We start from the raw sequence: 25,226 nt of genomic DNA on the forward strand, positions 1-25,226 counted from the left end.
ACATTAGTAAGAATTTAATCCTTTTGATAAAAGTAGAACTTAATTTACCTTGAATTAATAGAATTGAATGTGTATAATTAGCCTATTATTCACATACAAATATGTGCATGGTGATTTGAAAGCAGATATTTTTTTAGTAATGCATTCAAATCTAGGTTGCAAAAGTACAGGCAACCAATAGCAATAGCAATAGCAATAGCAACCGCACTTAGACTTATATACCACTTCATAATGCTTTACAGCCCTCCCTAAGCAGTTTAGAGAGTCAGCATATTGCTCCCAAAAATCTGGGTCCTCATTTTACTGACCTCAGGATCAGTGGTGGGATTCAGCCAGTTTGCACCACTTCGGGAGAATTGGTTGTTAACTTTCTGAGCAGTTTGGCAAACTGGTTGATGGAAGAAATCATTAGGGCAGAGAACCGGTTGTTAAATTACTTGAATGCCACCACTGCTCAGGATGGAACAGTGAATCAACCTTGAGCCAGTGAGAACTGAACAGCTGAAATGCTGGCAGTCAGCAGAATTAGCCTGCAATACTGCATTCTAACCACTGTGGCACCATGGCTCTTACATATGATCAGAAAGATTAGGAAAAGTCTTTTTGCTGCCTTGTAATGGTCAGGTGGATTTTGTGGCCCAATGGTAGCCCTACTTCTAATAATAGAAATATTAAAGTAATAGAAAGTAGCTGAAATAAGCCCAGCCATTATTTTTTTCTAGTCTGCTGATGTCCCCAACAGCATTAATAAAACGGAATATTTTTATTTAATTTCAGTAACTTGTTTTTAGTAATGAAACTAGATTGTGACAGTTATATCCAACATATAAGAACTTGTCTATGGGAAACAGAAAGAAATGAAGCCCAAACCAGGTTAATGGATATTAATTATACATATAGAATACATTACAAACACCATGTCTTAAAAAATAAGGTCAGGTTTCAAATATTCCTTCTGCCTCAATTATTTAGACCAGACCATTATTCTTTCTATTTGAAGTTTGCCTTCAGTCTTTCCAGCAGTTTGTAATCTTTTATATGGTTTTCCAAAGATATAGGATATCTGCCAAGAATATACAATGAAAAGTAAGCATAAATAAAACAATATTTATGAAGCTTGAAAGGTTTTTCTTTTTTTTTCCTGCCCTCTTATTCCCTTATGTCTACCTTTCTTCAGTTTATTTCCACAATTATCCAACTTTTTTATGCTTTCTTGTTTTTCTTTTGTTAGTCCAGTGAACCAAATATACAGATTCCCACAGGTAGTGATGGAATGTAAGAAGCTGTTAAGTACACATATTTCTTTTGCCAGAAATCAAAAAGTTTGGTATGCTTGATTATGCTATTTGCTAACTTGTTCCTTTGTTTTTCAACTTTCTTTTCCTTTTTTAGCTTAAAGCTTAAGAAATTTAGTTGCAGCTATCAAAGTGTTGTTCATGTTTATTCTTTAAGATATTTACAAACTCCCTATCAAAAATATTATCCCATGAAAATCAGATGTAAAAAGATAAAAACAAAAAAGCAAGATTAAAAACATATGACAATAAAATGTATCTATATGGTTATAATTTTCAATCCACATTACAAATGTAGTTTAATAAATGTTACGTTTATAATTGTCAAACTGAGCACTGTTTGACAACTGAATAGCATCCTATTCATGTTTCTGTTCTCTCCATGGGATTTGCTTCTGCAAAAAGAGATAAAGTTAAAGAAAATTTCTCATTTGGATTTCAGTGCCTCTATTACTGTTTTAATAGCAAAGGGTAAATTTATACTTAGAATTTAAAAGGACTGAAGAAATGTCTGCAGGCAGCTGAAACATTTACAGTGTGCATGTCCTGGTTATGATAATGCTTACATGGGGATACCATCTTATGACTGAAAGGCTTGGGAGAAAATATTACTATTTGTTAATGGCAGCAAAAGCAATGTCTGCAGCAGATAGTGTGGTGTTGCAAAGAGTTTTAAGGCATTTTAATGTTAATATATTTATTTGCTTTTCCTGAGTTACTCATTTTCATGAAATTTCTAACAATGCATGTATGAAGTATTGCTGTTTTTTTAAAAAAAAATTCTACTATAATATTTTCAATTAACTTATTTTGATGGCCATTAAATACACATATTTTAATTATCTCTACCATCTCTACTATTATTTCTATATTTCATTCTGTATCCATATCACTCTTAGTCACTCTATTGCTATTTACTTTATATGTGTGTGGATTTTCTATTCTCATAGGAACCTCCTCATATTTTCTGAAGTCCTTTTTAAAGTTTACCTTGAGCTAAAACAGGTTTTCATGTAGGAAACAAGCTTTCTGGGGTTGTAATACTTCTCCTTGCCCTCCTCTCTGCTGGGTTGGCTTTAAAAAAACAAACAAACAAACAAAAAACCATGTAAGTATAGGATGTGTGTGTGTGTGTGTGTATGTTTCTGTGTGGTTAGTTATGCCATTTAACATAATGAAGCATGCAGCAGAAATAAATTGAATTATTAACAAAGGGCATTTTAATCCTATGTATGTTTTCATGGGAGTAAATTCCTATAGTAGCACTTATTTGTAATAAAATATTCATAGGATTGTGCTATATATCAGTTAACTATTAAGTTGTAAGAAGCACATAGTTATAGGACCTACTTATTGTTGTTGCTTATCTTTATTCATAAGTAATCTTCTCTCTCTCTCTCTCTCTCTCTCCCTCCCTCCCCCCTCTCTCTCCCTCCCTCCCTCCCCCCCTCTCTCTCTCGTCACACAACAAAAAACTTTCCTCTAATAGATGTTAGCCCTTTGGGGCATATCCAATCAGGAAAGAAACTCTGTTGGAATTCTGCAACTATACTTTATTGAAATAGTCTCTTCTGAGTCTCTCCTGAATAGTGTCTTGTTGCCAAGGTCTTAAGGCATATTTGTCGTTCTTTATTTATATAGCAGTTCTTGCTTATTCCCTTCAAAGTAATCTCCCTAAGGCTCTATTACAGATAATATGATTAATCCTAATATTCATTATTGCTAATATAAATGAAGCACTAAAAGGAAAATTTTTGAGTCAAATAATCTGACTCATATAACAGCTGTGTGATACCCTAGGACTAGTGAGTCTTTGTCTGCCATGTATTACCTCCTCTATGTGATCAATGTGCTGCACTAATTAGGTGACCCCATAAACAGCTCTTTCCAGGATCAAATATTTGAAAGAAGAACCACATACATACAAAACTTGATGTTTCCTAAAAAGTTCAGTCCTATGTTCAATTTTAGTTTAGGCTGAAGGATTAGAAATACTGGAAATAAGGAAATAAGCATATGCTCCATATGCTAGGTTACTTGATTACTGTAAAAATACATATTTTTATCAGCATTTTAGCAACAGTTGAATCATGTAATAATGTTCAGACTACTTCCTATGGGAATAACTTTTTTCCTACTAATCATGCTAGTGGAAAGAAAGTGTTGTAGCGCGGGAATAACGAGAGGCACAAGCAGGCTAGTAACAACAGCTCTTTAATTCAGGGTGAGACTTCAGCAAAGGAACACAGGCAACAGCCCTCTTTATATACTTTTCAGGGGCGACCATGAACCAATCAGGATTCACTGTACATTTGAATTTCCCGCACAAAATAGATACATACATAACACCCCTCCACTCCCAGAAGGCACTTATTCTATCTATTTACATATTTACATACAAAATCACGCAGGTGACCAGGGCATGTCTTAATCCTGGTTGACCTGTGCAGTTCAGTTGTTGGTGAGGCGTCGAGCCGGTCGGAGGGACCTCCCGTCTCTCCCGGCTCCACCAATGGAACCTCCTGGATTTCTCCGGAGGTGTGGCTATCCCCAGCTGGGAGTGTCGGCTCGCTGGGGCGGCGCTGGAACTCAGGGTTGCCAGATAAGTATTCCGGCTTACTCGGGCTTGAGGTAGCTGTGTCAGGAAGATCTTGAAAGTTAGGACATGAGTTTTCATTTTGTAAACGTTTACGCAATTGATTGATATTTATTTATTTATTTATTTATTTATTTATTTATTTATTTATTTATTTATTTATTATATTTCTATACCGCCTTTCTCCCGAAGGACTCAAGGCAGTGTACAGTCAAGAAAAATATAGACACACAAACATCATAAAATTGCTAATTAAAATTATTACTTAGTTTGGTCAATTAAATAAAACCCAGAATTAGATCACATTTAAAAAATCATTCACATGTTCATATGTTTAGCCCTGCCTGTTGGAACATCAGGGTCTTGAGGGCACGGCGGAAAGCACGGAGATCAGGGATATTCCGTATCTCCGGGGGCAGTTCATTCCAAAGGGTTGGAGCCCTCACAGAGAAGGCCCTCCCCCTGGGAGTCGCCAGTCGACATAATTTGACTGACGGTACCCTGAGTAGTCCCTCCCTGTGAGAACGAACTGGTCGGTGGGAGGCTATTGGTGGCAAAAGACAGTCTCGTAGGTACCCAGGTCCTAAGCCATGGAGCGCTTTAAAGGTGATAAATAACACCTTGAATCGCACCCGGAAGACCACCAGGAGCCAGTGCAGCTCGCGTAGGAGAGGTGTTACATGGGCGTAATGAGCTGCGCCCATAATCACCCGCGCGGCTACGTTCTGGACCAGTTGGAGCCTCCGGGTGCTTTTCAAGGGGAGCCCCATGTAGAGAGCATTACAGTAGTCCATGCGGGAGGTAACTAGGGCATGAGTGACCGTGCGCAAGGCGTCCCGATCCAGAAAGGGACGCAACTGGCGGATCAGGCAAACCTGATAAAAGGCACCCCTGGCCACGGCCGTCAAATGATCTTCCAAAGATAGCCGTGAATCCAGGAGGACACCCAAGTTGCGGGCCCTCTCTGTGGGGAGCAAGATCTCATCCCCTATTGTCAGTGATGGTACCAGCTGACTATACCGGGACGCCAGAAGCCACAGCCACTCGGTCTTGGAGGGGTTGAGTCTGAGCTTGTTTCTCCCCATCCAGATCCGCACGGCCTCCAGGCAACGGGACATCACAGCAAGGGCATCATTGGGGTGGTCTGGGGTGGAGATGTATAGCTGTGTGTCATCAGCATACTGATGAACACTCACCCCGAAACCACGGATGATCTCACCTAGCGGTTTTACATAAATGTTGAACAGAAGGGGTGAGAGGACTGACCCTTGCGGCACTCCACAAATAAGGTGCCTCGAGGTCGACCTCTGCCCCCCTGCCAACACAAACTGCGAACGGTCAGAGAGGAAGGAGGAGAACCACCGAAGCACGGTGCCCCCTATTCCTAACCCCTCCAGCCGGTGCAGTAAGATACCATGGTCGATGGTATCAAAAGCCGCTGAGAGATCTAATAGGACCAGGACAGAGGAGCAACCCCTGTCCCGAGCCCTCCAGAGATCATCCACCAACGCGACCAATGCCGTTTCCATGCTGTATCGTGACCTGAAGCCTGACTGGAACGGATCCAGATAGACAACTTCATCCAGGTATCGGGGTAGTTGTCGCGCCACCACACTCTCAACAACCTTCGCAACAAAGCGAAGATTGGAGACTGGATGATAATTTGATAATATAGCCAGGTCCAGGGAAGGCTTCTTGAGGAGGGGCTTCACAACCGCCTCTTTCAAGGCAGCGGGAAAGACACCCTCACTCAGAGAAGCATTTATAATCCCCTGGAGCTAGCCTCGTGTAACCTCCCGGGAGGTCAGTACCAACCAGGAGGGACATGGGTCCAATAAACATGTGGCAGCGTTAAGCTTGCCCAGAATCCTGTCCACGTCCTCAGGAGTCACAGAGTCAAACTCTTCCCAGATAACGCTCTCAAGACCTGCCCCTGTCTCCTCCCCTGGATCTACCCAATCGGAGTCCAGGCCTTCCCGAATCTGAGCGACTTTATCATGCAGGAATTGTACAAAATCCTCAGCTTGACCCTTTAAGGGATCTTCCCATACCCCCACCTGAAGTAGGGAGCTGGTCACCCTAAACAGCGCGGCTGGGCGGTTCTCTGCAGATGCAATAAGAGCGGAGAAGTAGCTAGACTTCGCCGCTCTTATCACCACTAGGTAGGTCTTAATATAAGATCTCACCTGTGTTCGGTCAGATTCAGATCGGCTTGTCCTCCAATCGCTCTCCAGGCGTCTTTTCCGATACTTCATCTCTCTCAGCTCCTCGGAAAACCAAGGAGCTAGACAAGATCGGCATTGGGTCAGAGGCCGAAAAGGCATGACACGATCCAAGGCCGCAGTAGCCGCCCTGTCCCAGGCGGCCACCAGGTCCTCAGTCGAGTCGTGAGCCAGAGTCCCAGGAAATGGCCCAAGCTCCATCAGGAACCTTTCAGGGTCCATCAGGCGCCTGGGACGGAACCATTTGGTTGGTTCCGTCTCCCTGCGGTGGGTAGAAGTGACTTGAAAGTCCATGTGAAGGAGAGAATGATCAGACCATGACAAGGGCTTGATGTCTATATCCCCTATTCTTAGATCATTCAGCCACTGATCAGAGACAAAAATCAAGTCCAGAGTGTGATTCCCCAAGTGGGTGGGGCCTTGAACTACCTGGGTCAGGTCCATGGCCGACATGGAAGCCATGAACTCCCGAGCCGTCTCCGACATCTCACCAGCGGATGGCAGGTTAAAATCCCCCGCCACCCCGGCTATAATGTCGAGCAGCTCAGGCAGGACTGCTGTTACGTGGCAGGGAGCCAGGTACGCAATCAGTAGGCCCATCTGAATCCCCTGACCCCACTTCACAAGGAGGGACTCACATCCGGCTATCTGAGGAACAGTGGCCTCCCTTGGGCAAAGACTTTCTCTAATGATTGCTGCCACTCCCCCACCCCTTCCCTGAGTCCTTGGCTGATGGAATGCACGGAAACCTGGCGGGCACATTTCCACAAGGGGAACTCCTCCCTCCTGGCCTAACCAGGTCTCTGTAATCCCTGCCAGGTCAGCACCTCCCTCTGAAATAAGATCATGAATGAGGGGGGCTTTATTTACCACTGACCTGGCATTACATAACATCAGCCGTAGACCCAGGGTCTGAGACTCTGAACAACCCGGGAAACGAGCAGTGCTTTGGGGGTCGGAGTGGGCAATCGCTTATAAACAACGAGTGTGGACTCCCGAAACATAATATGGCCCCCTGCAGCCGTCATATCTGCCCCTCCCACTTACTATACTAATGCCCATCGCTTCATCCCCTTGCATCCTTGTCAGATTTCTGTCCCCATCCTCCCCACCGTGATCATCAGACCCATTACCCCTTTCAGTGGATTTATGGATCCCCCCAGATCCATTCCCACAATCCCTCCCAGAACCCCTTAAAATAGAATTTAAAGATTTATCTAAAAAACCCCAAAGCCGTCGGTTTTTTGCAAACCAGCTCTCGGGGTTCCAAAACCCGTCCTCAAGGGCGGCCCTTGATAACTGAGAGGGCCAGACATGCAAGAGGGGGGAATCTCGCAGTGCAAGGAGCTCCGCAGTTGAATACATCAAAGATAGGAGCGAGTTGAAGGAGATGAAGGATCATTTTCTTCTAAGAGTGTTAGAGATGGTTAAGACAGGTAATTTAAAATAAGGGAGGAAATAGATGTTAAAGGAAGACCAGTATGTTACAAATGTCAATACATTGGAACATCATCGCCCTCTCACAACGATGGGAAGTCTTGTGGTTGTAGTAAGTCCATCCAAAGGAGGTGGGGGTAGAGGTCTCAAAGGGTCGTCCTCTCACAGCGACCAAACCATTTGAAACAAACAAAGAGAAGGTGGTCTATCTCCCCATAATCCAAGACTCTTGATGTCTGTATCTCCTCCAGTCCTGATACCAGCGATGGCCGAGGATTAGATCAAAAAAGTAAGGCAGAGCCACTGGACAAAGTATTTAGGGTTAAATAATCAGGGTAATCTTGGGGAATAGGTGGTAAATAAAGCTGCAGATCGATCTAAGATTGCAAGTTAACGCTGAGTGATCATAATAGACCTAGATCTGATAAAGGGACAGAGAGGGACAGTTGAGGGGGAGAGTAAGTCATCATCTCCAGTTCATAATCCTCAGTCCCTATCCATCACCTTGCTCAGGTTACTTAGTTCAATTAGTTTAATAAGTCCTCAGAGTTTCAAGAAAGAGGAGTGCAACAGATCCCTAGAGGTTGAAGGGATCCAAACATTTATAGCCTTTGCAGCATTGCCCTCTCCTCTATTAACAACGAGGGCTTCCTTGCAGCCTCCTGGTGTTGCCGTCGCTGCAATTAGCGCCATTCCCCTCGCCATTGTGGTAACCCCCCTTGCCATAGACATCATCGCCGCCGTGTTGCTACATGCAGCGCCTATTAGCCCAGGCATCATTATCAACACCCTATCCTGAGTTGATGTTGCCACCGTCTCGCCAACCATTTCATCAGCTGTATTAGACTCAGTGGTTGACCCGGTCGTGACAGCCAGGCTTTGATGTTGACATCCTCCGCACCGCCCTCAGTCTTTTTACCAACAAACAGCTGGTCTTCGGGTTCGGCTCGGGTTTTATCCTTGGGCTCCATCCACAGCTCTATTGAGCCAAAAATACCTCAGCTTGCTGGGAGGGGGGGGTCTGTGGATGGTTAATTGACCCCCACACTCTTGAAAATGTCGAAACATCTCCCTCCTAGCCTCGGAGTTTCAGCTCTGAGCTGCCATTTTGATATGCCTCCTCCAAATTTTACCATGCCCTATATCGACTGTGTATGACTTTGGGCCGGTAATTCCTACGATGGTTCCCTCCACCCATAAGGGCCCATTGGTGTAACTTCTAGCAAAAACTGGTGTTCCTATTTGGAATTGTCTTAATCCTCCCTCTTCCCCTTTGAAGCTATCGGGGGAGTAATTGGGATGCAGTCGGTCGAGAATGCATCGTAGCTTTCGGCCCATTAAGAGCTCGGCTGGGTTGCGGCCCGAGGTGGGGCACGGGGTGGCATGCTGTACCACTAAGAACTCATCTATTCTAGCCTGCCAGTCCCCTGTATCAAGCCGGGACAGAGCTTCTTTGGCCGTTCTTACAAATCTCTCTGCAAGGCCATTAGAAGCCGGATGAAAAGGAGTGGATAAAGCATGTCTTATGCCTAATTCGGCTAGGTAGCCTTCAAATTGAGTAGCCGTGAATTGGGGCCCATTGTTGGATACCAGGGTGTCCGGCAACCCGTGTGTTGCGAATAGTTTTCTGAGTACCTAGAGTATCTAGAAGTGGTAGATGGCATTAGGGCAATTTCGAGCCACTTAGAATATGCATCTACAATAATAAGAAAGTTCTGGCTGTGGAACGGGCCAGCGAAATCAATGTGAATCCTCCCCCAGGGCCCTTTTGGTTTTACCCATTCACGAACGGGAGCTATGGGCGGATCTGGGCGGGACTCCTGGCAGGGTCTACACTTCCCCACCCACTCAGTGACATCTTGGTCGAGATGTGGCCACCAAACATAACTACGAGCTAGGCCTTTCATGCGAACAATACCAGGGTGTCCCTCATGCAACATTTCCAAAACTCTGTGCCTTAACCATGAAGGGATGACCACTCTGTCTCCCCACAACAAGCAACCCCCCAACATTGACAGTTCATTTTTTTTTAAAGTACAATTGAAAATCACCACTGTCCACCTTGGTAGGCCAACCCCTCATTACCCAGCCCATTACAGTGTGCAAAACAGAGTCTCTGGCAGAAACCCTTGCCACCTCATTTGAAGAAATGGGGCCCGGGGAAACAATGTCAAGCAGTAAAACCGGGGCTTCCGGGGTCGGGTTGTCCAACAATTTGGGCAAGGGGCATCGGCTGAAGGCGTCAGCATGTCCTAAAGTTTTGCCCAGCCGGTGGAGCAGTCTGTACGAGTACGCGGCTAAGAAAATGGACCATCTGGTCATCCGGGGGAAAGAGCAGCTGGGGTCGGTTTATCTCCAGCCAAAAGTCCCAAAAGCAGCTGGTGGTCCGTAACAAGTTCAAAAGCGCGGCCAAACAAATACTCGTGAAACTTTTTGACCCCGCTAGTGCCTCCCTATCTAGCTGGCTATAGTTCCTTTCAGCACTGGACAAAGTGCGAGAGTAATAGGCGATGGGCGCCTCTAACCCGTTCGGCAGTCTATGGCTTAAAACTGCGCCTACACCAAAGGGGGAAGCGTCGCAGACCAATACTAGAGGTAGTTCGGAATTGGATTGTATGAGGAAACTGTCCTCAGACAAAAGTCTCTTTACTGCGTTGAATGCGGCCGCTTCTCGCTTGCCTCAAACCCACGGAACGTTTTTTCCAAGGAGCCTGTGCAGAGGCTCCGCAACAGTGGCTTTGTGTTTCAGGAACATCGTATAGAAATTGAGAAGGCCCAGGAAAGCCTGCAATTCGGATTTTGATTTGGGGGTGGGCGCGCTTTGGATGGCCCTAACTTTGCTTTCTGTGGGGTGAATGCCCGTGCCGTCGATTCTGTAGCCTAAGAATTCCACTGATGGAACCACTATCTTGCATTTTGTTCGTTTGAGTTTAAGTCCCGCTTCTCTGAACCGCGATAGGACTAGTCGAACCCTCTGGCCTAACTGAGTCTCATCTTGGACACTAATCAAAACGTCGTCGAAATACGGGACGACACCTGGGAGGCCTTGTAAAAGGCGCTCCATTGTGCTTTGAAAGAGTCCTGGGGCGATGGTGACCCCAAACTGAAGCCTGGTGCATTTAAAGGCACCTCTGTGAGTTACTATTGTCTGTGATTCTGCCATAGCGTCATCTACTGGCAGTTGCTGGTACGCCTGCGCAAGGTCTAGTTTAGCGAATAGCTTGCCAGGCCCCAGGGAATGTAGTAGATGGTGGACTATCGGAACCGGATAGGCACTCTGCTGCAACGCCTTGTTTAACGAACATTTATAGTCGGCGCAAATTCTAATTGAGCCATCCGATTTGACTGGCGTGACTATAGGGGTTTCCCATTTAGTGTGATCTACGGGAACGAGCACCCCTTGCTTAATGAGCTTGTCGAGCTCCACATCGATTTTGGGCTTTAAAGCAAATGGAACTCGTCTTGCTTTCAGTCTGATTGGCGCTACGTTGGGGTCTAAATTAAAGGATATAGGGGTCCCCACGTACTTGCCTAGAGTCTCTTCGAAAATGTCCCGAAACTCGTGGAGCAGGGTTTCTTTAAGTGATGATCCGCTGATGCTGTGAACGCCTGTGAAGCCCATGCCGAGGGCCCGGAACCATTTCATGCCCAGTAGACTTGGTAGGGGCTTGCTAACGACGGTCAGGGGAAGCTCTTTCTGGAACTCGCCGTAGGTGACCCGGAACGTGCCCACGCCTTTAACGGGAACTCGGTTTCCCTGGTAGTCGAGTAGGCGGATTTTCTGACGGGACAGCTGGTTCTTCTGAAACTTGGGCAGGAGTGCCTTGAGTGTTGACCAGGACATGATCGATAACGTAGACCCGGTGTCGATCTCCATTTCGCACGATTTGCCATCGATTTCTACTTTCGTGTAGACTTTCTCATCGTCGGTTGTGCTGGCTTGGCCGATTCTTGTGCTGTAGGTCTCCCGCTTTTGAGGTTCATGCTGTTTTCTCGCACCATCATCTTTGATTGGCTGTTTTGAACGAGCCGGTTCTGGTTGGTCACGGTAGTCACCTGACTTTCGACTATGTGGAAATTGAGTTCTGCAAACTCGTGCCAGGTGGCCTTTCCCTGTCGCAACGCCTGCAAATGGCTTCTTTGTATTTACACGACTGTCTCTCGTGATCCCCGCCACAGCTAGGGAAGTTCTCGTGGCGGCGGCTTTGTTCGCTCGATTTCTTTTCTGTATGGAAGACGTCCTCATCCGACTCTTCCTCTGTGCTGGTTCGCACCTCTTCTCTGTGGACGGGGGCTGTTTTTGGCCCGTCCTTGCTTGAACTGGGACGCTGCAGCGCTTCCGAAGCTTTCATTGATGCCTTGTGTGCTTGGGCTTCATCTAGCGTGCTGGCTAGCGTTAGGTCTGGCTTGGCTAGAAGACACCTTTGTAACCGGGTATCTCGAACCCTGCAAATCAGTTGTTCAAGCAATGCATTGTCTAAGTCTCTGTAGTCACAATGCGTTGCGGCTTTTCGAAGCACGGCCACATAAGCACTGACTGGCTCTCCTTCTTTTTGAACTCTTTGCCGGAGTTCGTAGCGCTGAACGAATTTAGACGGAACTGGAGCATAGTGGGCTTTCAGGTTGGCCTGCAGGACATCCCAGGGGACCGTCTGGACTGGGGTTGGCTCGCAGAGGGATTCGGCTATCTCGAATACGTCTGGCCCGCAGTGGCTTAAGAACAGAGCCCTTTTTCTGTTCGCAGAGAGCCCTTGCATTTCGCTTGCTTCCAGGGAGCACTCGAACCTGGTCAGATACGATCCCCACTTCTCTCGGGTCGGGTCGAAGGGTTTTGGCGGAACGTAGGCAGACATGCCATGTCTCCGTGTTCGCTAGTCACCCTGGCTGAAACTCTAAACTCTTTTTGGATTGCCTCTTGTGTCCTCTATCCCACCTTTGTCGCCAATGTTGTAGCGCGGGAATAACGAGAGGCACAAGCAGGCTAGTAACAACAGCTCTTTAATTCAGGGTGAGACTTCAGCAAAGGAACACAGGCAACAGCCCTCTTTATATACTTTTCAGGGGCGACCATGAACCAATCAGGATTCACTGTACATTTGAATTTCCTGCACAAAATAGATACATACATAACAGAAAGCACCCTGTTTCCTCCAAAATAAGACATCCCCTGATAATAAGCCCAATCAGGCTTTTCAGCACATGGCAATAAGGCCAAGCTGTCAGGTATGCCTCCTTTCAACACTCAAGAAAGAAAAACCCCAATTCCATTTTCATAGAGAAAGGTACTTTTACTGAGTATGAACTGAATGCAACCAAAGAAAAGCAAGGTCTGAGGCAATAGGCGCGAAAATCACATATAGAAAGCATCCTTAAAAACCTCCCCCCAATTGTCCAGTCAGGATTATCCAATCCACATCCCCCCAAGGGGTCATGTGGGGTGCAGCTTCCGATGGCTCCATCCTCCTGGTATGCCATGATGGTTGACCTTGAGTGGTTATCAGCGCTTCCCAGCTGCAGAGAAACGCTGAGGAAAACTTTCTCCCATTTACTCCACCAGCTCACTTCCCCCCCCCAGACATCCAGACAGCTCCCCCCTCCCCCCATTAAAATGGCAGCCGAGCAAGCAAGCAATATAAAGGCGGAGGCACTTATTTCAGGGTTCAAAAAAAATATAAGACAGTCTTATTTTTGGGGAAACACAGTATTTATGCTATCTTGTGATTTTAGTGTATGTTGAGTAAATTCATCAGTTTTTCAAGCAAACTTACAGATTGGTGGGGTAACAGCCTTTGCAACATTTATATTTTTCCCCTTTTCCCAGGTAGAATATGGAGAAAATGAAATGCATTTCACCATTCTAAATATCCCCTGCTTTTAGGACAATTGAACTATAGAATTGTTCTGCCCATCTTTGTTATAATTTCCACAGTTGCTTTCACTTTTAGGTGATCATTTAGTCTGAAGGACAAATTTGTTATACAGAAAAGATAACAATTGTTTCAAAGAATTGCATTATGCTAGCTGTGTAGTCTGAATTGAGCATTTGTCATTTATGATTCATATGAATCTAAACAAGCTGACCATTTTGTTTACCTCCACCCAGGGGTGAAATCTAAATTTTTTTGCTACCGGTTCTGTGGGCGTGGCTTAATTAGTGGACGTGGCTTGGTAGTAAGGTGACTGGGAGGGCGTGGCTTATTGGTCAGGTGGGTGTGGCCAAGTCAATGTCACTTCTTTGCCCTTTTTTAACCTACAAAACACAACACAACACAACTGGCTCACCCACAATATAAAAGCAGCTGTGCTAGACCCAAAATGGCCCCTGCAAGAAGCAGGAACCTCACACAGCCACAAAAAGCCCCCAAAAAAAACAACTTTCACACTTTACACACACACAACCCAACACAACACAACTGGCTCACCCACAATGTAAAAGCAGCTGTGCTAGACACAAAATGGCCCCTGCAAGAAGCAGGAACCTCACACAGCCACAAAAAGCCCAAAAAATCAACTTTCACACTTTACACACACAAAATTCCACATACAGCTTTGTGAGATTTTGTGTGTTTGTGTAGCTAGAGTGAAACACTACAGAAACACACTAAATCTCAGAAAGCTGCACAAATAATATTTTATTTTATTTTTATTTTTATATAAAAGCAGCTAAATTTAAAACTTCCTAAACTTTAAATGGCTAGATCTAAAAAAAGAACAACTAAAAAATACCCCAATTAACTATTTTTTTAAAGCTCCCAAAGGAGAAAAAAACTTACCCAATTGAACAGGGGTCTCCAACCTTGGCAACTTTAAGACTTGTAGACTTCAACTCCCAGAATTCCTCAGCCAGCTTTGCTGGCTGAGGAATTCTGGGAGTTGAAGTCCACAACTCCCTGCCTGCTTGATTGCAGGCAGGGAGATTCAGTTGCTTGCTGATGCAATCGATTGCAGGGATTACAGCAAGGCGTTGCGACCAGCAGCTAAAGTAAGCAAGATGAGGGGTGGGAAGGGGAGGAATTTTTGCTTCCGATTAGCAGGCAGAGCCATTTAAAAGGAAAAAAGCTTTTTTTTCTTTTACATGGCTCTGGCGATCCAAGCTCAGTTGCCTGATTAGCAGGCAACTCAGCTGGGATTGTCAGAGTTTGGCTAGTCAGAGCCATTTAAAAGAAAAAAAAGGCTCTGATGATCAAGCGGCTCAGCTGGGCAAGGGGGGGCGGGGGCAGGGATTTTTGCTACCGGTTCTCCGAACTGCCCGCCACCATCGCTACCTACTCGCCTGAGCCGGTCCGAACCAGGAACATTTCACCCCTGCCTCCACCGCTATTAATCAACAGTTAAACCATAGACCAGCAACTGTTTATTGCGCATACTGGTTTGAAAAGATATTTTTCTATATTTATTGGTTCGATTTATATGCCGCCCTTTTCCGGAGACTGAGGGCGGCTTACAATGCGTTAAGCAATAGCCTTCATACTTTTGTATATACCTGCTTAGTAGGGCTTTCGGGCCCCCCTAAGCGGTGTTCTTTTTTTTTTTTATACAAAGTCAGCTTATTGCCCCCACAATCTGGGTCCTCATTTTACCTACCTCGAAAGGATGGAAGGCTGAGTCAACCTTGAGCCTGGTGAGATTCGAACTTGCAGTAATTGCAGGCAGCTGGTGTTACTTAACAACACTTTAATCTGCTGCGCCACCAAGGCTCATATATGAAAGATAAGAAGAAAATCTATACTTTCTCATAAGCTAATAGAGTCCTGTTTTTCTCAGAAATGTGACCTACCTTACTTACAATGCCTTGTTAGTCCTTATTGCTGATCTGGTTTATGCTCTTTCATCTAAGCAGGAAAAAAAGAATCAGATAGGATAATGCTTCATAAACTAGAAAGAATTGCTATTGCTAGAGTGGAAACATGTTTAATGTGATTGCTTGGAAATCATTTCATTTTCAATGGCTCTTCATTTCATTTTCAATGACCCTTCAATGACCCTAGAAAAAGAGCTATATTTCTTTATTTGATATTTAATGTAAGTGAAAAATTATTGGATACATGTCCACACAGATGTTTTTCCAAGATGAATCCTACAGCATGCTGAAAACAGACTGGAGAAGGAGCAAATAATGAAAGAACAAAGAGCAGCTTCAGAAGAGGCATTTTCTCAGAAGCAAAATGGGTATGGAGAATTTTAATTTTTCTTTAAAAATTGTGTAATATTTGGTTTAGTTCTTAGATGAGCTTGGCCATTATGTTTCTCTTTAAACATAATTAAGAATTGGTGTAAAATAAAATTTACTGAATAATGAGATTTCAAAAATACCTAGATTTTAAAGAATTAATCTTCTGTATATTTTATATTAAGATTCTACTGTATGTATTAATTATAAGCATTTATGTCCTACTTGTCAAAATACGTGGAGCATGCTGATGTTACAAGGAAAAACAAAGATATCCAGCTCTGAGCTTGGGAAAAATAAGTTCTCAATATATGCTGTACATAACTCTTTTTATTTCTAAGTTAAAGTCTAACATACCAATTTGCAACTCTGCTTCCTCATACTGATTATCTGATTAACTATCAAATTGATTGAACACTATTGTTATTACCTGATTCATGGAAAACAAGAATAAATTATTCTCTAATAAGTAAAGGTTAAAAATTCAACAAGTCATTTTGCCAAATTAATTTCAATATCTCTTGATACAGGACAGTTGCTAAGAGAATAAAGCAGAAGATATATTCCTATGTCAAAGTATTGTACACCAGTGTGAAAAGGCAGGATATAATAAGTATACCGTATATACCGTATTTATCGGCGTATAACGCGCACTGGCGTATAACACGCACCTTAATTTTAAGAGGGAAGTTTCAGGAAAAAAAGTAAATTTGTCACTTCCCCAAACCCTCAGTCACATGGTCCAATCAGCATACAGTCCAGTTGCTAGATGACCTCAGTCTCTTCCTTCTGAACACCTGCGGCAATGTCCTTGGTTCCCATTTTCTTTTGGCTACAGCACCCCAGCTATCTCTATTCCTCCCTCTCTATCCCTCAGCTCCAGTATGTGTCAGCACTGAAATGGAAAAATTAAAAATGGCCTCAGTTCAGCCAACTTCAGGGTTGACAGACTGCCACCCTTGGTTGAAGAGAACTTCCTCCATGGGAGAAAAAACGAAGTACAGAGCGGTTAATTGAAACTCAGCCTAACCTCCTCTCTCTCCCCCTGGAGGCCCCTTTGGCTTCTGGGGGTTCTTGTCATGAAACTGTTTGACTAATCTATCTGCCTTCACTTTCCAACTCTTTACCCACATAGCTTCAGAGAGGGCTACGCTTTCCATTGCACTAATTACTGCAGTACTGCAACCTACCCCTATACAGCCTCAAGTCCAAAATCCTTTTTATCTCATAATGTGTCTCCCCTTCCAGCACAATTACCTTTGGAAGCACCCAATCTACTGGCCTGATCTGGGAGCCTATAGCCGGCTTCAGCAAGCTACTGTGAAAGACCGGATGCACTTTCCCTAGCAAGCTGGGGAGTTTAAGTTCCACTGTTATGGGGTTGATCACTTTCACTGTAGGGAAAAGTCCTATAAACTTCAGCCCTAGCTTCCTGCAGGGTAACTTTAATTTTAAGTACTTAGTGGAGAGATAGACCCTGTTTCCCACCTAAAATGGTGGCTGGGGGGAGTGGTGTTTGTCGGTCTGAGTCTTATAGGTCTTCATCGCATCCTGCAGTGCTCATTTGGTATTTTCCCATGCTACCTTCAATGAGTCCATCCACTCATTTAGTGACATGGATGAGGGGGGTTCCCTAGGTAGCTCAGGCATGGGGATAACTCCATGCCACTAGTGATTTGGAAAGGGGTGAGCCCAGTGCTGCTATGCACCACATTGTTGTATGCCACTTCAGCAAATGGCAGTAGCTCTGCCCAGTTAGACTGCTGGTAATTGACATAGCATCTCAAGTACTGTTGTACCATGGCATTAGTCTGTTCCACCGCCCCGTTCATATTCAGATGAAAAGCCAAGCTGAGCCCCTGGAAAGACCCAATGGACAGCACGAACTCCCTCCAAAACATAGATCTGAACTGGACCCCTCTGTCAGAGATAATTCTGTGGGGGACCCTGTGCAGCCTATAAATCTGTTTTATGAATAGCTTCGCTAATTTTTTAGTGGATGGGAGTCCTGAGCAAGCAGTGAAATGGGCTTGCTTAGAGAACAAATCTACTATGGTCCAGGGGTGAAATGCTACTGGTTCGTGCCAGTTCACCTGAACTGGTAGTAAAAAAGGCTACTGGTTTGCCAAGCCGGTAGTAAAAAATAAGTTCCGATGATCGCACATTACTCAGCTGATCTTTGGAACTTTTTTTTTTTTACCTTTTTAGCATTTTTTTACTTTTTTACTAATTTTTTACTAAAAATGCTTTTAAAAGGTAAAAGAAAGGGAAAGGAAGAAATGCACTTAGAAATACTCATAAACCGCTTTTGGAAAATAACTTAAAACGTGTTCTAGATGGAAACAGCAGTATGGTTATTGATCTGAAAGCTGCTTTCTGAAATCCTACTATCACTTACAAAATACCATTATCAAGCAAAACTGGAAAAGTGAGAGAGTTGCTTTAATTTCTTGCATAACTCTCCCTCTGGTCTTTTCCTGCTATTGGTTACAAGCCTGCAACTTCCCCCTTTCTGGTGCAATTGATTTGCTCCTGGTGATTCCCCCCCCCACTAAGGTTAGAAAAGGAGGTGGATTGGAAGATGTGGTTTCTTCCGATCTGAAACGTATGGTAAAAGCCTGAAAGCCCCAAACTTCTGTTGTTGCTCTTTCTTTGGGAAACATCATAATGAAGCCGCTTCTCAGCAGCCTCCTGCAGCTCTGGCCATGAGGATCTGTTTCAGTGAGTGTTAGCCACTTCTGCAGGACTTAATCATCTCCAGTTAGCTTTCCTTGTCAAGCAAGAATTCTTCCCCAAATGTCCCATTTGCTCCAGTTCTCTTATACACTCTTCCCAAAACTCCTGTTGTGACTCCGGCTCCCGAGCCTGTCCTCACGGAGGAAAATGACTCTGAAAGTGATGGGGAGGAACTGACAAGGCTTCCCTCTCCAGGACCCTCCTTTCTGGCAATGCCTCAGGTTCCAGCTGAAGGCCAGGAGGAAGGCATGTCGGAGCACCCAATAATAGGAGTGATGAAGATCAATCTTGGATTGATCCCAGACAGTGTTGGAGGGAGAGGCGTGTGCAGCAAAGGAAGAGGTGTGGAAGGGCCAGAGATTGCTGAGTCACTGAGCCATGCCCCACAGGTGATAAAAGTGGGTGGGGTTGCTCTGCAGGCTCTGTGACGGACAAAAACTGCATATTGTGAGTTTCGGATGGGATATCTTTTGGAATTAAGGCTTGGACTTTGTGAATGACTTCTGACTATTCTTTTGTGCCTTGTGAACTCTTGGTTGCACCAGCAACGGACTACAGATACACTGACTCCTGTTTCTAGAGGTGATAAGAAACTTGGCAGGGATTCGGAAAGTAGCTGCCAGCACTTTTAATTGCCAAAGGATTCAGGTCGGCTTGTAAAAATAAATTACTGGTAGACGTCTTTTGCTCATGTGTCTGCCTATGTGAGGTGGGGGGACAGAACAAATCCCTTCCAGATATGCAGTACAATTTTTGGGGGAAATCTTTCAAGGCAGAAGAAAACATCTCTTTTGCAACATGGATTCTTTTTCCAAGGCAGCGTTTCTCAACCTTGTCCACTTTTAAGATGTGGGGACTTCAACTCCCAGAATTTCCCAGGGACTGGGGAACTCTGGGAGTTGGAATCCACACATCTTAAAGTAGCTGAGGTTAAAGGGTCCAAATATGCCTGTAAAGCATATTTGGACCCTCCAGCAGGTTCTGAGAACCAGCAAATACCACCTTTGCCTGGCCCCAGAGTGGAGAGGGAATGGAGATTTTACATAATCCTTCCCCTGGAGTGGGGTGGGAATGGAGATTTTGCAGGATCCTTCCCTGGAGTCGGGTGGGAATGGAGATTTTGCAGGATCCTTCCCCTGGAGTGGGGTGGGAATGGAGATTTTGTAGGATCCTTCCCCTGGACTGGGGTGGGAATGGAAATTTTGCAGGATTCTTCCCCTGGACTGGGATGGGAATGGAAATTTTGCAGGATACTTCCCCTGCCATGCCCACCAAGCCACATCCACTAAGCCACACCACACTCACCAAGCCATGCCCACAGAACCGGTAGTAAAAAAAATTGGATTTTACCACTGCTACAGTCCAAATGACCGTATTCCCCCCCACTCTCAGGGAGCTCAACAATAAAATCCATGTCACTCTCTTGCTAAGGTTGGAATGGGGCTGCCACTTACTGGAGTAACCCAGGAGGTCTTTTTTCATGGCTGCACAAATGGCACTGTTTTTTACATAGTTCTCTACATCCTTTTTCATCCTTGGCCACCAGATTGCTTTCTGGCCAGGTGCAAGGTTTTCAGGTAGCTGAAGTGCCCTGCCTGTTTGGAATTATGATTCTTCTGAAGTAGTTGGAGCTGCAAACTGCTGGACCCATATATTTTGAGCCCTTCCAGTCCAGTCCATCTTTGAGGGTCAATGCATCCTTGTTGTCTTTGTCCCAGGGGTCCACTGGCATTTTGTCTCTTAGGGTTTTGGTCATACCCCCTCCAACCATGGTCCTCCATCGCTGGGCTTGCCCTCTGGTGGTGGCTTGTGAAGCAGGCTGGGAGGGGGGAATTATGGCATGGACCACTGCCTCACATTTGGCAGCTGAAGTCTTCCTCCATCCAGTAGTGGGTGGCCGGCCTCTTGGCATAGACCTTGGGCTGGGCGCCCAACTGGCACTTGACCTCTGCCACTGCCATGCACTGGGGCATCAGGGGGAATTGCAGGCTCTCCTTGATCCCCCCACAGGCTCTGCCGGCACTCGTCTTCTCCCTGGTTTCCTTCTCCATCTTCCCTGAGTCTTCCCGCTGCCCAGGTAGACTGGGTAAGTGGCTGGGGCTCAGGACCCCAGATAGCAGTTCCGATTGGAGTGTGAAAGTTTTTTTAGGAGAGGCGGTTTAATGTTAGGGTTCCAAATAATAATCCCATATCAAGAAAAACTCCTAGGCTGGTGAAATCCTCAAGGAATATCTTTATTGAAAATATCATATTGGCACAGTCCTGGTGAAAACCAACTATAAAAGTTCTCATGGTTTTCACCTTATTAAAAGTGTATGTTTGTCACTTTCCCCAAACCCTTAGTCACATGATCCAATCAGCATGCAGTCCAGTTGCTAGATGACCTCAGTCTCTTTCTTCTGAACACCTGCAGGAATGTCCTTGGTTCCCAAGGGAAAACATTTTGTTTTGGCTACAGCACCCCAGCTGTTAGATCGGCGCAGGGAAAGGAAGACGCGACCAGCGTTGGTCCACTCAGTACCTTTATTTCAGCTCTGAATAAAGACGGACGGCTGTGCTGCCAGAGCTCTTTTATATGCTCCAGCAGACTCAGCCATCCAATGACAGCTGTTTGAATTTCCCGCCGGTGGATTAGCCAATCCCCGTGGTGATGGTGGTCTCCCTCATGGGGGAGTCGTTGGCTGGCTCTGCGGGGGCGTTGTGGGCCTCCCTCCCTGGGTTGTCCCCAATCTACTACCTTGCATCGGTGGTGGTCTCCCTCGCCGGGGTGTGGCAGGTTGCCCTTGCCAGGGGGTTGCGGGTCTCCCTCTGTGCGTTGTCCCCGGTCTACTTTGTCATGGAGGTGGAGGTCTCCGTCACTGGGGTGGCGAATGGCCTCCTCGTCGGCGCGGTGCTGACTCCCCTCAGGCTGCGGGTACTGGTCTACTCCCTTGGATTGGCGATGGCTTGACTTGCTGAGGTGGTGGGGGTCTACCTCGCTGGGGGGTTGCCGTCCTTCCTCGCTGGGGTGCGGTAGGCCTACTTCATCGGGGTGTTGTAGTCCTGCCTTCCCGGGGTGTGGTAGGCCTACCTCGTCGGGGTCTTGTAGGCCTACCTCATCAGGGTGTTGTAGGCCTACCTCATTGGGGTGTTGTAGGCCTACCTTGTCAGGCTGGTTTCCTTCCGCTTCCCTCCACCTTTTCCGGAGCTGGTCGATGTGACATCTATAGACCTGTCCATCTTCCAGCTCCACTCTATAAGACTTTTGGCCGGTTGTGCTCTCAATTCTTCCTTTCAGCCATTTCGGAAACCCATGGAAATTGAGCGCGAAGACCGGGTCTCCTATGGCAAAGGCACGGGGGGGGGGGGTGGCGGCTGGCATCTGATGGCACCTCCAGGTTGTACAGGGGGTGCAGCCGGTCCAGATGTGACCTCAGTCTTCTGCCCATCAGCAGTTTGGCTGGGCTCTTGTGTGTCGTTGAGTGCGGCGTGATGTGTTGGGTGAGGAGGAACTGGTCGATCCGCTCTTGCCAGTCGCCGGTGCCCATCTTGGTGAGGGCTTCTTTGGTGAGCCTCACCATCCTTTCAACTTGCCCATTTCCAGCTGGTCTATAGGGGGCAATCAGGGCATGGCGGATGCCCAGTCCTGCCAGGAACGTTTCCATGGGCTTGGATGTGATCTGCGGCCCATTATCGGAAACGAGGACATCCAGTAGCCCGTGTGTGGCAAATAGTCTCCGGAGCGCCTTGGTGGTGGCTTTTGTTGTTGTGGATGCCATGGGTACGACCTCCAGCCACTTCGAGAAGGCATCCACAACGATGAGGAGGTATCTTCCGCTCATCGGACCCGCAAAGTCTATGTGGATTCTCGACCATGGACTGCTGGGAGCCTCCCACTCTGTAGACTGGGCACGGGGTGGCGCTGGGCGGACTTCCTGGCATGGGTCACATCTGGCCACCCAGGTCTCTATATCCTTGTCCAGGGTTGGCCACCACACGTAGCTTCGTGCCAGCCCCTTCATGCGAACGATGCCTGGGTGCCCCCTATGCAGAGTCCCTAGAATCTTATGTTGGAGTGATCTGGGAATCACGACCCTGTCGCCCCACAGGAAGCAGTCTTTCATAGTGGCTAGTTCTTGCTGCTTTCTGGCAAATGGGGCGAATTCTTCTGCCATCTTCCCTGTGGGCCACCTGCCCAGAACCCAAGATAGTACCTGCTTGAGCGTTCAGTCCTTCTGGGTCTGTGATGCCATGTCTGCGGAGGTGACTGGGCAAGTGAGGTCATTGTCAATGTGGAATAATCCGAGTGTGGGGGCAGGGTCTTCCATCGGCTCCTGGGATGGGCATCTACTCAGGGCATCGGCATTTCTGATGGTCTTGCCAGGTCTGTGGGTTAGAGTATATGAGTACCCGGCAAGGAAAATTGCCCAGCATGTCATCCTGGGTGACATGTAGCTTGGTGTGGGTTTGTCACCCGCGAATAGTCCCAACAGTGGCTTATGGTCTCTGATAACTGTAAAGTTCCGGCCATACTCATGGAAGCGCTTGATGCTCACGACGATGGCCAAGGCTTCCTTGTCCAGCTGACTATAGTTCCTTTCGGTGCTGGACATCGTTTTTGAAAAGTAAGTAATGGGTGCCTCTGTTCCATTTGGGAGTTGGTGACTGAGGACTGCTCCAATCCCGTATGGTGATGCGTCGCAGGTAAGCAGGAGGGGCAGCGTCTCATGATATTGCATTAGGACGCTGTCTGAAGAGAGCAGTGCTTTGATATTTTTGAAGGCTGTTTCCTCCTCTGTCCCCCATCTCCACGGTACCGCTTTCCCCAACAGGCGATGGAGTGGTTCAGCAGCTGTGGCTTTCTGTTTTAAAAAGACACTGTAAAAATTCAGTAGTCCCAAGAAAGCCTGAAGCTCCGCTTTGTTTTTGTGGGCTGGAGCTTCGTGGATAGCCTTAACTTTAGATTTGGTAGGGTGGATGCCAGTTCCATCAATGAGATAGCCCAGGAACTCGACCTCCTGGACCCCAATGATGCACTTATCTCTCCTGACTCTCAAACCCTTCTCCTTAAAGCGCTGTAGAACTAGCTTCAGTCGCTCAAGTAGCTGGGATTTAGAGTGGCCAGAGATTAAGACATCATCGAAGTACGGCACCACCCCTGGAATGCCTTGCAGAAGGCGTTCCATCATAGATTGAAAAATTCCTGGGGCTGCGCTGACTCCAAATTGGAGACGGTTACATTTAAATGTGCCCTGGTGGGTGACAATTGTTTGTGCCTCCGCTGTTTTTTCGTCTACTGGCAGTTGCTGGTAAGCCTGGGCCAGGTCCAGTTTGGCAAATATTGATCCACTCCCTAGTGAATACAGCAGATGTTGCACCACTGGAACTGGGTATGTGCTCTGTTGCAAAGCCTTGTTGATTGAACATTTATAGTCAGCACAGATGCGCACAGATCCATCATGTTTTGGGGGTCACAATGGGGGTCTCCCATTCTGCATGATCGATTGGCTCCAATACGCCTTGGGCAATCAGCTTATCTAGCTGAGCATCTACTTTGGGCCTCAAGGCAAACGGAACTCTGCGGGGCTTAAGCCTAATTGGTGTAATTGCCTTATCTAAATGGAAGGAAATGGGCTTCCCCACAAATTTCCCCAGCTTACCATCGAAGACTTCCTTGAACTCTTTGAGGAGGGTGTCGAGTTTGTCCTGTCGGATTTGGTGAACCCCTAGTGGCTTGAACCATTCCATACCTAGTAGGTTCGGGCGACTGTTCTGGACGATGGTGATGGGGAGATCGCCCTGGAAGTTGTGGTAGGAAATCCGAAGTGACATTCTTCCCAGGACTCCGATCAGGTTTCCTCCAAAGTCGACCAGCCTTGACCGTAAAGACTTCAGATCTCTCTTGCAGACTCCAGACTTGAGACTCTTCAGCTGCTGCCAGTCCATGATGGAGTAGATTGATCCCGAGTCTACTTCCATGGAACATGGGGTTCCTTCCATGTGCACCTTCACGTGGCACTTGGTGGTGCTGTCGTCGTCTGAGTGGTCTATAGTCGTCTGATGGACTGCTTTCCTCTGGCCGCCGTCACTTTCTCCCCATCTGGGCTGGTAGTAGCACCTTCTAGATGATCTCATGTAGTCATCGTGATTTTCACACGGCCAGTGGCTGGACAGTTCTGGGGCTGGATCCTCGGCTCTGCAGGCTTCGGCGATGTGACCCCTCTTGTTGCAGCGTCTGCAGGTCGCATCTCTCCACCTGCACTTGGCCCTGGCATGGTCTCCTCTGCAGCTGGCACAACGCTCCCCCCGATCGCCATTTTGAGCGGTTTCCCACCTTGGGGGTCTGGAGACCTTATGCACGGCCATTTCTTCCTCCGATTCCGATCCGGCAGCTGACTCCTCTGTGGAAGATTGGGGTGCCCTTTGGATCTTGTGGATTCCTTTGGCTCTTAGCATCGTGGCTGCTGCTTTTTCGGATGTTTCGGCAGCTGTGGCCTCTTCTACAACATCTTTGAGCATCAACTTCTTTCTGCTCAAAAATTTTTTCTGGAGAGCCCTGTCCCTCATGCCAAATACAATGCGGTTGCTGATGGCATTGTCCACATTGTCGAATTCGCAGTTTGCAGCGATTTGGTGCAGGGCGGCCACGAATTCTTTGATGGATTTGCCTTCACGTTGGTCCCTCTGGTGGAATGTGAACCGGTTGGCAACTGGGGTCCCCGTCGGTGCGTAGTGGTCTTGTAGCACTTGCTGCAGATCCGTCCACAACATCTCTTCGATGTCCCTCGGTG

The 25,226-nt window shown here is 46.6% G+C and overlaps 1 long non-coding RNA gene across 3 annotated transcripts in view; it reads left to right on the forward strand.

Moving 5' to 3' along the window:
- The window catches only part of LOC117655697 (uncharacterized), a 90,597-nt gene that overhangs the window by 7,492 nt on the left and 57,879 nt on the right, over positions 1–25,226 (forward strand). For all 3 annotated transcript variants that reach the window (XR_004588767.2, XR_004588768.2, XR_009623291.2), the window contains exon 3: positions 15,608–15,719. This is a non-coding gene — a long non-coding RNA (uncharacterized LOC117655697). The remainder of the gene's footprint in view (positions 1–15,607; positions 15,720–25,226) is intronic.

Source organism: Pantherophis guttatus, chromosome 7, assembly GCF_059756535.1.
Source record: "Pantherophis guttatus breed Tessera chromosome 7, ASM5975653v1, whole genome shotgun sequence".
Taxonomy (NCBI): Eukaryota; Metazoa; Chordata; class Lepidosauria; order Squamata; family Colubridae; genus Pantherophis; species Pantherophis guttatus.